General features: G+C 33.8%; 1 long non-coding RNA gene across 1 annotated transcript; it reads left to right on the plus strand.

Moving 5' to 3' along the window:
• The first annotated feature begins 6,466 nt into the window (after window positions 1-6,466).
• LOC147907462 (uncharacterized) lies at window positions 6,467-8,598 on the plus strand. The gene is made up of 3 exons (XR_015547164.1): window positions 6,467-7,423; window positions 7,505-7,959; window positions 8,104-8,598. It is a non-coding gene; the product is annotated as an uncharacterized LOC147907462 (long non-coding RNA).
• Window positions 8,599-12,724: the final 4,126 nt, after the last annotated feature.

A 12,724-nucleotide genomic window follows, 5' to 3' on the forward strand; every position in this document is an offset into this window, starting at 1 on the left:
TCCTGATATTGCACCTAGCGACTACCACTTGTTTCGATCATTAGCTCATAGCTTGTGCGAGCAGAAGTTCACATCTTACGAAGATTGTACAAAATGGTTCGATTCCTGGATTTCATCTAAAGATGAACAGTTCTTCCGACGCGGTATTCATTCACTGCCCGAAAGATGGTCAAAAGTAGTAGAAAGTGATGGGAAGTACTTTCATTAATGTATTTTTTAATGCTCATGTGAAATAAATAACATTCTTTCATTAAAAAAACGCTACGAATTAATTCCAACACCTAATATATATCAGGATCGTTGTTTAGAGAAGTAATCGTGCGTCCTTGCTGCATCGACAATGATGCCAGAATCGATAGAAATCACATTCTTGAATTGCAGAACGAATTATTGAAACAGAAATACGACAGAGTGAGACAGAGAAAAAACAAAAAAGGATAGAAACTCCGATTGTAATCGGTGAGACTCCGCATACCGAGCTGGGCTCGTCGAACGAAACAGCGAGTCTATCCTTCAGAGTCTCTCTCTCTCTCTCTCTCTCTCTCCTCTCCTCTCCTCTCCTCTCCTCTCCTCTCCTCCCCCCCCCCCATCTCTCTACGGTCGCATGTTTCTAGCGACCGAAAATGCTTTCTGGAAAATTTCAGCCGCTCAATGTGTATAATTAAGAGGAGAAGGAACATTATAGATAACATATAAGTTTTAATAAATTATGCTAATCCTATATCCCTCCAATTTATGTATAATAGCAAAAATAATTTCAAAACACGATAATTTACGGGATATTGATATTTCTATGATTTTCCATGAGCCTTATATACCACGTTCATAGAAAAGATTTGCAAGACCTCGGCGTGGTCTCATGCGTAAGATGCGAGATCTGAATGTTAGAGATCTCATGATCAATTCCTTTTTTCTTTTTTCATAATTTTTTTTTTTAAATAAGTGACATTGTTAACAAACATATATTACAGGCTAAATAAATTTTTATTTAATTATTGAAATTATATGTGTATTTCTAAACGTTTTAATTTACCTTTAGAAAAAATCCAAAAAAAAAATCATGTTTCTGTAATAATGTTACGTCGATCAGTACTTTCTGTGAAATGTTTTTTATATAATTATCATCCGAAAGAAAATTCTGATAATCAATCAAATCGCAAAAGTGTGATTAATATAATTATAAGGATGATGTAAATATAATTTTATAATTAACAAATCAAAAAGCCTTTATATGTGCCTTTATATGCAATATACAAATAATTTTTTATTTATCTATTAAAGTGATTCGGTATTCTTCCTATAGTTATTGGAATACATGTTAAATTTTGGGTCTACTTTTGAAGAATCGCCTTCTTTCCCCCCGCCGCCGCCGCTCAATGCTCGACGACTGAGCTGCACCAGATCGCGCGCGGATGTGTATCTCAGAAGCGTTGCACTAAGAAATATGTTCCGTATCTTCTAGCAAATTATCAATCCTTTACTTTCCTTAGTCTTCTGTGACGTCTTCTTTATTCAACATGCCTTCTTTATTCACATGTTGAATAAAGATGACATCACGGAGTTATTGAAGTTGAATCATTCCAGTTTAAAATTACGCATCTCGTTCTGTATCGACTCTTATTAGTCTTAAATTGATATTATCAGTATTCTATATTAAAAGATATTACATTTTGTGGCACATAAGCGTGTGGTCAGTAGCTCTTTGAAAGAAAACCGAATGTATCAATGTAATGTATAAAAATAATAAAGTAAATATTTTAAAAGTATATAATATTTAGTAAAATGTATATATTTATTAATATGATGTTCAAACACTATTATTAAGAAAATAACAATTATGTAAGAAGGAAAATATTTTTATGATAATTTGCATGCTAAAATGTTGTCATGATAATTTTCATGTTGGAAGGTATGATAGCAGCATGTTTTTTATACTGTGACGCTCCTGAGATGCACGTCCGTGCGCGATCCAGCGGTTCAGCCGTCGACTGTTGAACGGTTGTAAAGGAAAAATAGGCAGCACTTCAGAAATTGGCTCGAAATGTGTAACTAGTTCTGAGCACACTAAAGTACACATATAATTTCTATAATTTTATAAAAATATATTTGGAGTAATATGTTCATTAATAACGTTATTTGTTTAAAAAAAAATTAAGAAAAAAAGGAAAAAGCAGGATTGAACATAGGATCCTCAACATTCTGATCTCGCACCTAACGCCCGAGACCACACTGAGTTTTTGCAAACCGCCTCTATGAACGTGGTACATAAAATACACGGAAAATTGTAAACTATATCTCGTTAATTATCACATTTTAAAATCATTTTTGCTATTATATATTAATGAGAAAGGTATATGATTAACTCTTTAACTAATATCGTGTGAGACTCGTGGTAAAGAAATCGGGCCAAACATAAGTACAATATCATTGATGAGAGCCGTGGTATGTCTATCGGGCCAAACATAAACAATATGTTCCAGGCTGTTAATTATGGCACGCGCCATCGTAACTTAAATCGTAGGGCAAAGGATTAATATAATTTAATAAAAATTATGTATTGTCTAGAATGTCTCTTTCCTCCTTATGATACACGCTAAGCGGCCGAGATCGTCGAGAAAATATTTTCGGTCGCTAGAAACAAGCGACCACAGAGAGAAGGACAGAGACAGACTCATTGTTTTGTTAGTGGGCCCAGTTCGGCGTGTCCGCGCGGAGACTCACCGATTACAATCGGAGCTTCTATCCGTTTGTTTTTTCTCTGTATATATCTGTATACATATTTTTACGCTTTTATTAAAAAATAATTTTTTCACACATATTTTTTAAGAATTTATTTAAAATATATATATATATTTTTCTCTCTCGTTTTAAAATCAAAAATCATACCATAGGAAGCTTTTTGTACCATATTTCAAAAATGACGTTTCACATTGCCGAAACACATGTATTTGCCTTGTTACTCACCATCGGCTCATCCGTGTTCTTCTGGAACTGCATCAGTCTGACGCGAGTAATTTTTTCATCTAAATCGCCGTTTTGTCCTTCGAGATCGTCGCCGCCATTCAGATACGTGAGAAGTGGCGGTGGCGTTACCCTGGTGGCTTCCTCGCCGTAGACCTCGTGACCAGCAACGTCGTGAGCTTGTAGAAGTGCTTGGAACAAAAAGCAAAGCGAAATTGCAAATTAAATTCTTAACGTCTTCTTTCTTACATATCACAAGACGATTGACTTGCTATTGTTAAGAAAAGTTTTCCTTTTCTCTGTTTATCATAAAATTATGTAATAAGTTCTTATTATAAATAGCAACAATTTCTCTGTCTCGCTCTATCGAAATAACAGAAATTGAAAGAATTTTAAATCACGAACACGGTTGCCAGTTCTCCGTTTTTTTTTTGACAGATTTCGGTTTCTTGGACTAATATTCAATACTCCAGCAGATGTGAAAATCTCCAATTTTTGTCGTCTGCTGGAGTATAAAATATTAGTCGAAGCAACCGAAGTCTGGCAAAAAAAAAACGGAGAGCTGGCAACCGTGTTTGTGAATTAAAATTCTTTCATTTTCTTTTTATTAAATTATATTAATCATATATCTTTCTCATTAACGTAGCAAAAATGCAAATGCAAAAATGATTTCAAAACGTAAATATTGATGAGATGTACAATAGTTTACGACTTTCCGTGCACTATATGTTTCGTCGAGATGATCTGCAAGAACTCAGCGTGGTCTCGGGCGTTGGGTGCAAGATCAGAATATTGGAGATCTTATGTTCGATTCTGCTTTTTCCTTTTTTAATTTTTATTTAATAAATAACGTTATTAATGAACATATTACTCCAAATATACTTTTTATAAAATTTCAGAAATTATATATGTGTACGTCAATGCTCGAAATTAGTTGCGCATTTCGAGCCGATTTCTGAAATGCTGCCTACTTTTCGTTCACAACCGCTCGACGCTTGACGGCCGAACCGCTCACGCGTGTATCTCAAGAGTGTCATAGTAATATAAGAAACATGCTGCGACCACCAGCTACCTTCCAGCAAATTGTCATGAAAATATTTTCCTTCCTACATAATATTGTATTTTCTTAATAATGGTGATTGAACATCATATTAATAGCTTAATGCATTTTACTAAATGTAATGTACTTGTAAAATATTACTTTATTATTTTTATGATACATTCAGTTTCAAAGAGTTACTGATCACGTTTTTGTGTCACAGAATGTAATATAAAATTTTACTTTACCGCATCATACATCTGATCATCTACTATTTTTTTTTAGTGGAATAAACCTGGAGAATACACTTAAATGACGTATCAATAATAGAACTTCAAAGATAATAGAGAGTTTTTTTACAATAATGTGTATTTACATACGGTGAACACCTTTTCTTAATTAGTCGCTAAGGAAAAGATAATGTGATCATGATATCGATTATGTATCTTTTTTCTTAGAATGATAAATAAAAATTTTTTGTATGTATGTGTATTTATATATGTATATACATATATGCATACATATATCATTTTGCGTATGTGTAGAAAACAACGGCGTTATACGAGTCAATCAGCTGTAACCAGTATGACCCGCGTTCACAGTATCATTGCCGGACAACAGTACTGTCAATGTAGTGTAGTGTAGTAGTGTTCTACACACAACCATATATATATATATATATATATGTGTGTGTGTGTGTGTGTGTGTATGTATATATGTGTGTATATGTGTGTATATGTATATATATATATATATATATATATATATATATATATATATATATATATTGGGTCATCTAAAAAGTATCGGCGGTTTTTTGTCACTAGATGTGTTGATGGTCATATATCTAGTGACAAAGTACCGCGAATACTTTTTAGATGACCCAATATATTTATATAGTATTTTTTTGTCCACAAAATAGAAAAAATGTAATAGCAGAATATTGTCTCCCTTTGATAAGAGAAGGTTATGAGTGCTTTATAACAAGCGACTCAGTACAATACAGTACAATATCTCATCCTTGTATTATCGAACAAGATTGTAATGATGTACCGTGTCGCACTGTGTCTCTTGTTGGAAGGCACTCTAAAAGGCCAAAATTGTTTATTGTGATGTGTGTTTCTTGTTGGCACCCTACAAAGCCAGAATGAGAAAGGTTAGCATCTTTATGTTATTCGTGAAAATATCACTTTTATTTATCATACAAGATTAATAAATGATATGATTAAATTTATTGTTATAACAATAAATTGCGCTTTGCCTAATTATGATCCAATGTCAGAGGCGTTCATCGTGAGCTGACTATTTTTAATTTACTGCCAGAGGCGTTAATCGTGAGCTGACTGGCTATAACAAAATGCCACAGCCGTAAATCGTGCTTTGGCTAGTTACAGATAAATGTCAGAGGCGTTTATCGTGGACTGACTATTTTTAATTTATTGGCAGAAGCATTTCGATTATTAAATTTGAAATACAATTACGGAACCAATTTATAGAATTTTGCGTCTGCAATTAAAGAAATGCAAATAGATGCATTATCATGATGAAATCAAAAGCTAATTGCTTGACATAACCGAAACAAAGAAACTAATGAAGAAAAAAAACTGAATATCAGTAAATAGCTTCTTTGAAACCTTACAACTTTTGTCTGAAGCGTTTTTTCTAAAAACGTTATGTAATAGCCTTAGCACAAGGATGGTCGTAATTGAATCGTAGAACGTGAATCATACGGCAACGCATTATATTTTGGCGTACTATGCATGTCGATACAAGTTCACATTCCTTTACGATTAGTTATAGTCACCTTTATATTCAGCTCCTAAATCCGGAGTCTTTTTGGACACCCTATATAATATATATGTTATACATATATGTATATATATATACATATATATATATATATATACAGGGTGGCCGATTTATCTGAAGACATTGAAATATCTCGAGATCTATACATAAGATAAAAAAATGTGTGCAACGAAAGTTGCTCGACACGAAGGGGGGAATCCAATGATACCAAACTCGGCCCCCACCGCTCCCCGGGGGCGGGGTGGAGGTGGGGGACATAAGAAACTTAAATAGGAACCCCAATTTTTTATTGCAGATTTGGATTCTCCAGGAAAAAGTACGCCAAGTTGACGAACTTTAACATTTTCGTTCAGGTGGCGCTGTAATCGATAAAAATCCAAATTTATCAGAAGACATTGAAATAACTCGAGAACTATGCATGGGACAAAAAAAAGATGGCTAATGAAACTTGTTCGCTTTAAAAGCTGCCTTCGAATGAAAGCAAACTTGCCCCCCCCCTCATGGTGGGGGGGGCATAAAGAACTTAAATAGGAAGCTTCTTGATTTGATATTATTGTTGTAATGTTTCATACGTGTAGCAATAATGAAAAGTATCGGGGAAAAAAATCATGGAGTTCATTATAAATTTATCAAAAAATACATTTTGCGTTACCCGGGAACAACGACGTGGACGTAGTATTTTTCTGTTCCCTTCGGGGTGCTAGATTAGCGTGAGTCCCCTTGCCTCTCACGTTTCGGGGTGCTAGATTAGCGTGAGTCCCCTTGCCTCTCACAAATCGGGGTGCTTGCCTTATGTTTACTTAATGGAGTAAATGTCCGAAATTTCGACCTTCCACTTCAATACATTTGTTGACTCTTTCTTCAAATGACTTTACACAGGACAGTATCATATCTGCGGGAATTTCTGCGCAAGCATTTCTTATGCGTTCTACCACGTTTTCGCGAGTTGTTGGCACTTGTTCATATACCTTACCTTTTAGGTAACCCCACAGGAAGAAATCCGGCGATGTTAAGTCAGGTGACCTAGCAGGCCAATTAATTGGGCCACCTCTACCAATCCACCGACCATTGTAATCACGGTCTAGTATTTCCCTGGCTGCTGCTAAGAAATGTGCTGGGCAACCGTCATGCTGAAACCACATTGTCCTACGTCGAACGTCCAAGGCAACATCCTCAAGTAGTAATGGTAGTTCCTGTTCCAGGAAATTTCGATATTTCATTCCATTCAAATTACCTTCAAATTAAAGTAAGGACCAATTAATTTATTTCCTATGATTCCACACCAAACGTTCACCGACCAAGGACGTTGATGATTTACTTGTCGTAACCAGTGGGGATTTTCTATACTCCAATAATGTATGTTATGTCTGTTAACGCCACCATGGTTCGTGAATGTAGATTCATCTGAAAATAATACATTAAGAAAGAAACTGCGGTTCGCTTGCATTTTTTGAAGTGCCCATTCACAAAACACCACTCGATTACGAAAATCATCGCCATGAAGTTCTTGATGCAGTGATATGTGATATAGATGATACTTATGACGGTGCAATATTCTCTGAATGCTATCTCTGGAAATGCCGGAATCGCGATGTAATTGCCGAGTGCTTGCATGTGAGTTTTGTTGAACAGTTGCTAGCACAGCTATTTCAGTAGCTTCTCCTGTAACCGTTAACCTTCGTTTTCTTTTTTTAGTTTGGACGCTGCCATCTGAATGAAAGGCATTCACAACCTTGTAAAAAAAAGAACGTGAGCGAGACATTGTCTGGAAAACGCTCAGCATACAAGGCAACAGCATCGTCAACATTCCTCCTACATTCACCATAAATGAGAATCATTTCGATTTTTTCCTGAACCGTAGCAGAATTCATTTTTTACTTGCAATTCTGTTCAAGGAATGAAGGGTACACAATAAAAACTAGTCAAGTAAAGTGAAAGCTTTGATTCTGAAAGAAAAGTGATCTCCGACCGAACTGTATCTTTATGACAGACTTGAAAAACAGTCAACAATCCAGTTGAATATGCAAGAGGATATTTTTTCGCTGCAGTAAAATCAGCGACAAGTATCTCTACTGTGGAACAAACTACGAATTCGCCGTTGAGGGATATTTCCGTTCAAATTTGCGAAATTCTACGATATCTCGAAAACGGTAAGGGATACGCAAAATCTGACAAAACTTTCGGAGTTATCGAAAGGGGAGTTGAACTCCACGTGATTAATAGCAGACCTACACGCACATTTACAAAATTTACAAAAATTACAATTTTTATACTTTCTTCTATTTTTATTACAGAACCTAATCACAGCAACATCTCACAGTGGTCGGAAAGAAAAAATTTCGGACATTGGCTTTCTCTCGGTGAACTCTCAACCAATTTTGACGAAGTTTTGTTTCAAGTACTCGTAAATATCTACTAGTAATGCCGTTCGAGCCCGTCTCGTCTCGTCTCGTCTCGACGTGTCTCGCCTCGGAAAAAGCCGCGTCGAGAATTCTCGTCTGGGATGAGCACGAGACGAGACGTGGCACATACAGTCTCGTGTCGTTCTCATCTCGTCTCGAAAGTGTCGACCACCACAGTGGTGTAAACATTAATTTTTTCGGTCATAAGTCCCAACAGCCCTCAATTCGGGAAAACAAGCGTCCGGGCGAAGGGAGTCAGGACCTGGAGGCCAGGCATCGGACGCTGGACGTCAGAACTCCATTAGTTTTACTCGGATCGACTTCAAATTTGGACACAATATTCTTGAGATGTTGGGCATTAATAAAAAAGAAAATGGTCAAAAAAAAGGCAAGGGTCTCACATAAAACAAACACCCTGATTTCTGAGAGGGAAGGGGACTCACATGAAACAAGCACCCCGATTTGTGAGAGGCAAGGGGACTCACGCTAATCTAGCACCCCGAAACGTGAGAGGCAAAGGGACTCACGCTAATCTAGCACCCCGAAGGGAACAGAAAAATACTACGTCCACGTCGTTGTTCCCGGGTAACGCAAAATGTATTTTTTGATAAATTTGTAATGAACTCCATGATTTTTTTCCCCGATACTTTCCATTATTGCTACACGTATGAAACATTACAACAATAATATCAAATCAAGAAGCTTCCTATTTAAGTTCTTTATACCCCCCCCCCCCCACCATGAGGGGGGGGCAAGTTTGCTTTCATTCGAAGGCTTTTAAAGCGAACAAGTTTCATTAGCCACCTTTTTTTTGTCCCATGCATAGTTCTCGAGTTATTTCAATGTCTTCTGATAAATTTGGATTTTTATCGATTACAGCGCCACCTATGAACGAAAATGTTAAAGTTCGTCAACTTGGCGTACTTTTTCCTGGAGAATCCAAATCTGCAATAAAAAATTGGGGTTCCTATTTAAGTTTCTTATGTCCCCCACCCCCACCCCGCCCCCGGGGAGCGGTGGAGGCCGAGTTTGGTATCATTGGATTCCCCCCTTCGTGTCGAGCAACTTTCGTTGCACACATTTTTTTATCTTATGTATAGTTCTCGAGATATTTCAATGTCTTCAGATAAAGCGGCCACCCTGTATATATATACAAGTATATATGTATATATATATATATACAACATAACATTACACAGTCAATAGTCACATGCATAATTTTTGTACGATGCTGTACGTTTATGAAATGTATGTAAGTATATCATATTCAAAGTGTTTTAGCAAATATATACACTTACAGGTCAATGTACGTTGACTAACAGCAAGTTACAATAAGTATATTTTTACTAAATGAAGACTCTGACTGTGACTTAGATATATTTTCGGATGCAACCATGTATTTGAAATCATGTATACACGTGTAATGTAATAGCACTTTTTCCTTTATTCCCAATGTCATTTTAACTTAGGATGTAACATATATTGTCAGTACGTAAATACATTGCACATACATATGTAGCTATTCCATCTCTTTTTATTATGTTTAATGGGCCTTTTACAATTATAAGCCATAAATCAGCCATAAGAAGTCAAACGCTAAAAATTGGCTGTGATTGATCAATTTTTAGCTTCTGACTTCTGATTTGTAACTAATGTGTTATTGTAGAAGGCCCATAATAAAAAGAGATAGAAGTTACTCATACTTAGCTTTTCATGCAGATATAATATAGACACATTAGTGAATATTAGAATTATATTTTATGTGCATTATGATGTGTACATTATGAAATATATTTCTAATTCATATTCACATACGTGTGTAGCTACTTCATCTCTTTTTGTTACGTGTAACAAAAAGATGTACTGATGTCCTCTTTTTTCTACGTTTAATAAAAAGAGATATGTTTTTTATGATTAAATATTAATGATATATGCTTTTATATTTTCAATATCAGAATATACATACAACTAACATAAGTCAAAGCTAATGATAGTCAAACGCAGATGATCAGACGTAACATCTTAAAAAAAATAATCAAATTACGAATCCTCTGATAAATCCTCATTTTATGTATATATATATATATATATATATATATATATATATATACGCATTATATATTTATATATATATATTTATATTTATATATATTTTTTATATATGTATACAATTTTAATATTGCACATTTAAACACAGGGAATGCATAAACAGCTTAGCATTGATAACTTCTATCTGCAACGTATGTATATTCACACATTATAGTACATATATGCAATATTGTACAATATTGCCTATGTGTGTATTATATTTAAGTACATTACTAATATTTTAACATGATTATCTTCTACATATTTTTATTAAACATAGCAAAAAATGGTATAGCTATGTATATTATATGTGTAATACAATATATCTATGTATAGCTAATACATATCACATCCTGACCTAAAATGACATTGTACGACAGGAAAAATGCTTAGGCCCATGTCAATGTACACTGTCAATCTATAGTTACGTATTTTCAGTACTCGCAGTGAATATCGAAATACAGTTGTAGTATCACTTTTTCCTATGATCAATATCATTTAGGGTTTAGACAAGATGTAACATATATTATTGTCAATATATGGACACGTGTTTCATATATATATATAAATGAATACGTCATTGCACATACATAATGTAACTCTTTTTACTCTGTCTAATAAAAAGAGATAGATACTTATAGTACTTATACATTACTAATATGTCGACTATATATCTAATATAGAAAATTGTATGTACATTATACTATGATAATTCTAACATTGTTGTAACATATAACAGAACATTATTAGTAAATATAAATTATAATTATATTTTATATGTATTATAATGTACATATACACAATAATGTACGAAATATAATTTTAATATTGCATATATCATTAATTCACTAACATGATTATGTTTTCACTAATATGTCAATAATAGTATAATATTTTTTGTGTTATTGTGTATATACACATATATTATAATATAATACACATAAAATGTAATTGTAATTCGTATTCATGAATGTCTTTTTATATACAACGTTAGAATTACATTATATATATCATTATACACGTTATAATATAAAATTTTAATATTGCATAAAAATGGACATAGAGAATATCTGCATGAATATCCATATGTATATATATTATGATATTCATTTATGATAATATATTATCGTAACCTAAAATGGCATTGGATGTAAGAAAAAAGTGCTATTACGGCTTCGTATCGATATATCTATTAATTAAAAATCTGTATTTTATGTATATTACAGACTTTTAGTACTGGTGATATATATTAGAACACGGCCTACATTGCATGTGTTTATAATACAACTAAATATGTATATAATGCAACTAAATTTCTAAGGTCCGATTCTACAAATATAAGATTAACTTCAATTATGCTTATTTTTGTTTCAATTCTAAAATTGGAAAATTTTCCAAAATAAATTTTACATTGTGGAAGCGATCCTAATACACGTCCCTGTTAAGATGATAATGTAGGAAACGGAATAAAAATATCGATAATTAATCGATCGAATTTCCTGCATGATCATATTAACTCAGAGGGCGTAAGCAGCTTATACATTGGAAATGAAAATCTGTAATATCGATCTTGATCAACTTCGGCCTTCGCTCCAGCATCCCCTTAATTGAGGTTTATGGATTGAAAAATTCTTCTCCTCAATTAAAGTATCGACAACAATGCAATTCGCCAGCTATAATTGAATACGAAAAACGAAAGAAAATTGAAAACTTACAATTATGTTATCGGCTTCTGTAGTCAATACGTATGTATTGTATATAGTCACAATATGTGCATATAAGAGTTTCAGATCTTGCACGTTCATAAAAAGTAGCTGGCGAATTGCAGAAAATCTGAAAGAACAATCCTATGCTTTTAGAAACGAGATAGGAACTGTAATATAACAGAAAAGTGTCGCCGAAAATTTCGTTTGTATGTTACGAGTCGAAGCCATGAACCCGAGCAGTATTTTAGTTCCGCGATATTCCGATAGCGGCGTTGTCATGAAAAGTGCGTCGCTGAATCATAGAAATGATCTGAATTATCGATCTACTCAGGCCCATATCAAAAAACGTTTTTACGTGCCCTGGTCAAATTTTTCTCTTTTGAGAGAAAAAATAATAATAAAATAAATATGATATTAGCTATTTCAATTTTGTTGAAATAATTTCTTAAACAAGAAATGTATCATATATTATTTACATATGAATACAAACATATGAAGACCATTATTTTAATTGCACTGTTCTGTCTTTTACATACATTTTATTTAGTAAATTATTGATGCATATATATATATATATTAGGTGTTGGAATTAATTCGTAGCGTTTTTTAATGAAAGAATGTTATTTATTTCACATGAGCATTAAAAAATACATTAATGAAAGTACTTCCCATCACTTGTAAAACGCTACGAATTAATTCCAACACCTAATATATATATA

The sequence above is a fragment of the Acromyrmex echinatior genome, chromosome 13, assembly GCF_024713525.1.
Source record: "Acromyrmex echinatior isolate Ae372 chromosome 13, ASM2471352v2, whole genome shotgun sequence".
Lineage (NCBI taxonomy): Eukaryota > Metazoa > Arthropoda > Insecta > Hymenoptera > Formicidae > Acromyrmex > Acromyrmex echinatior.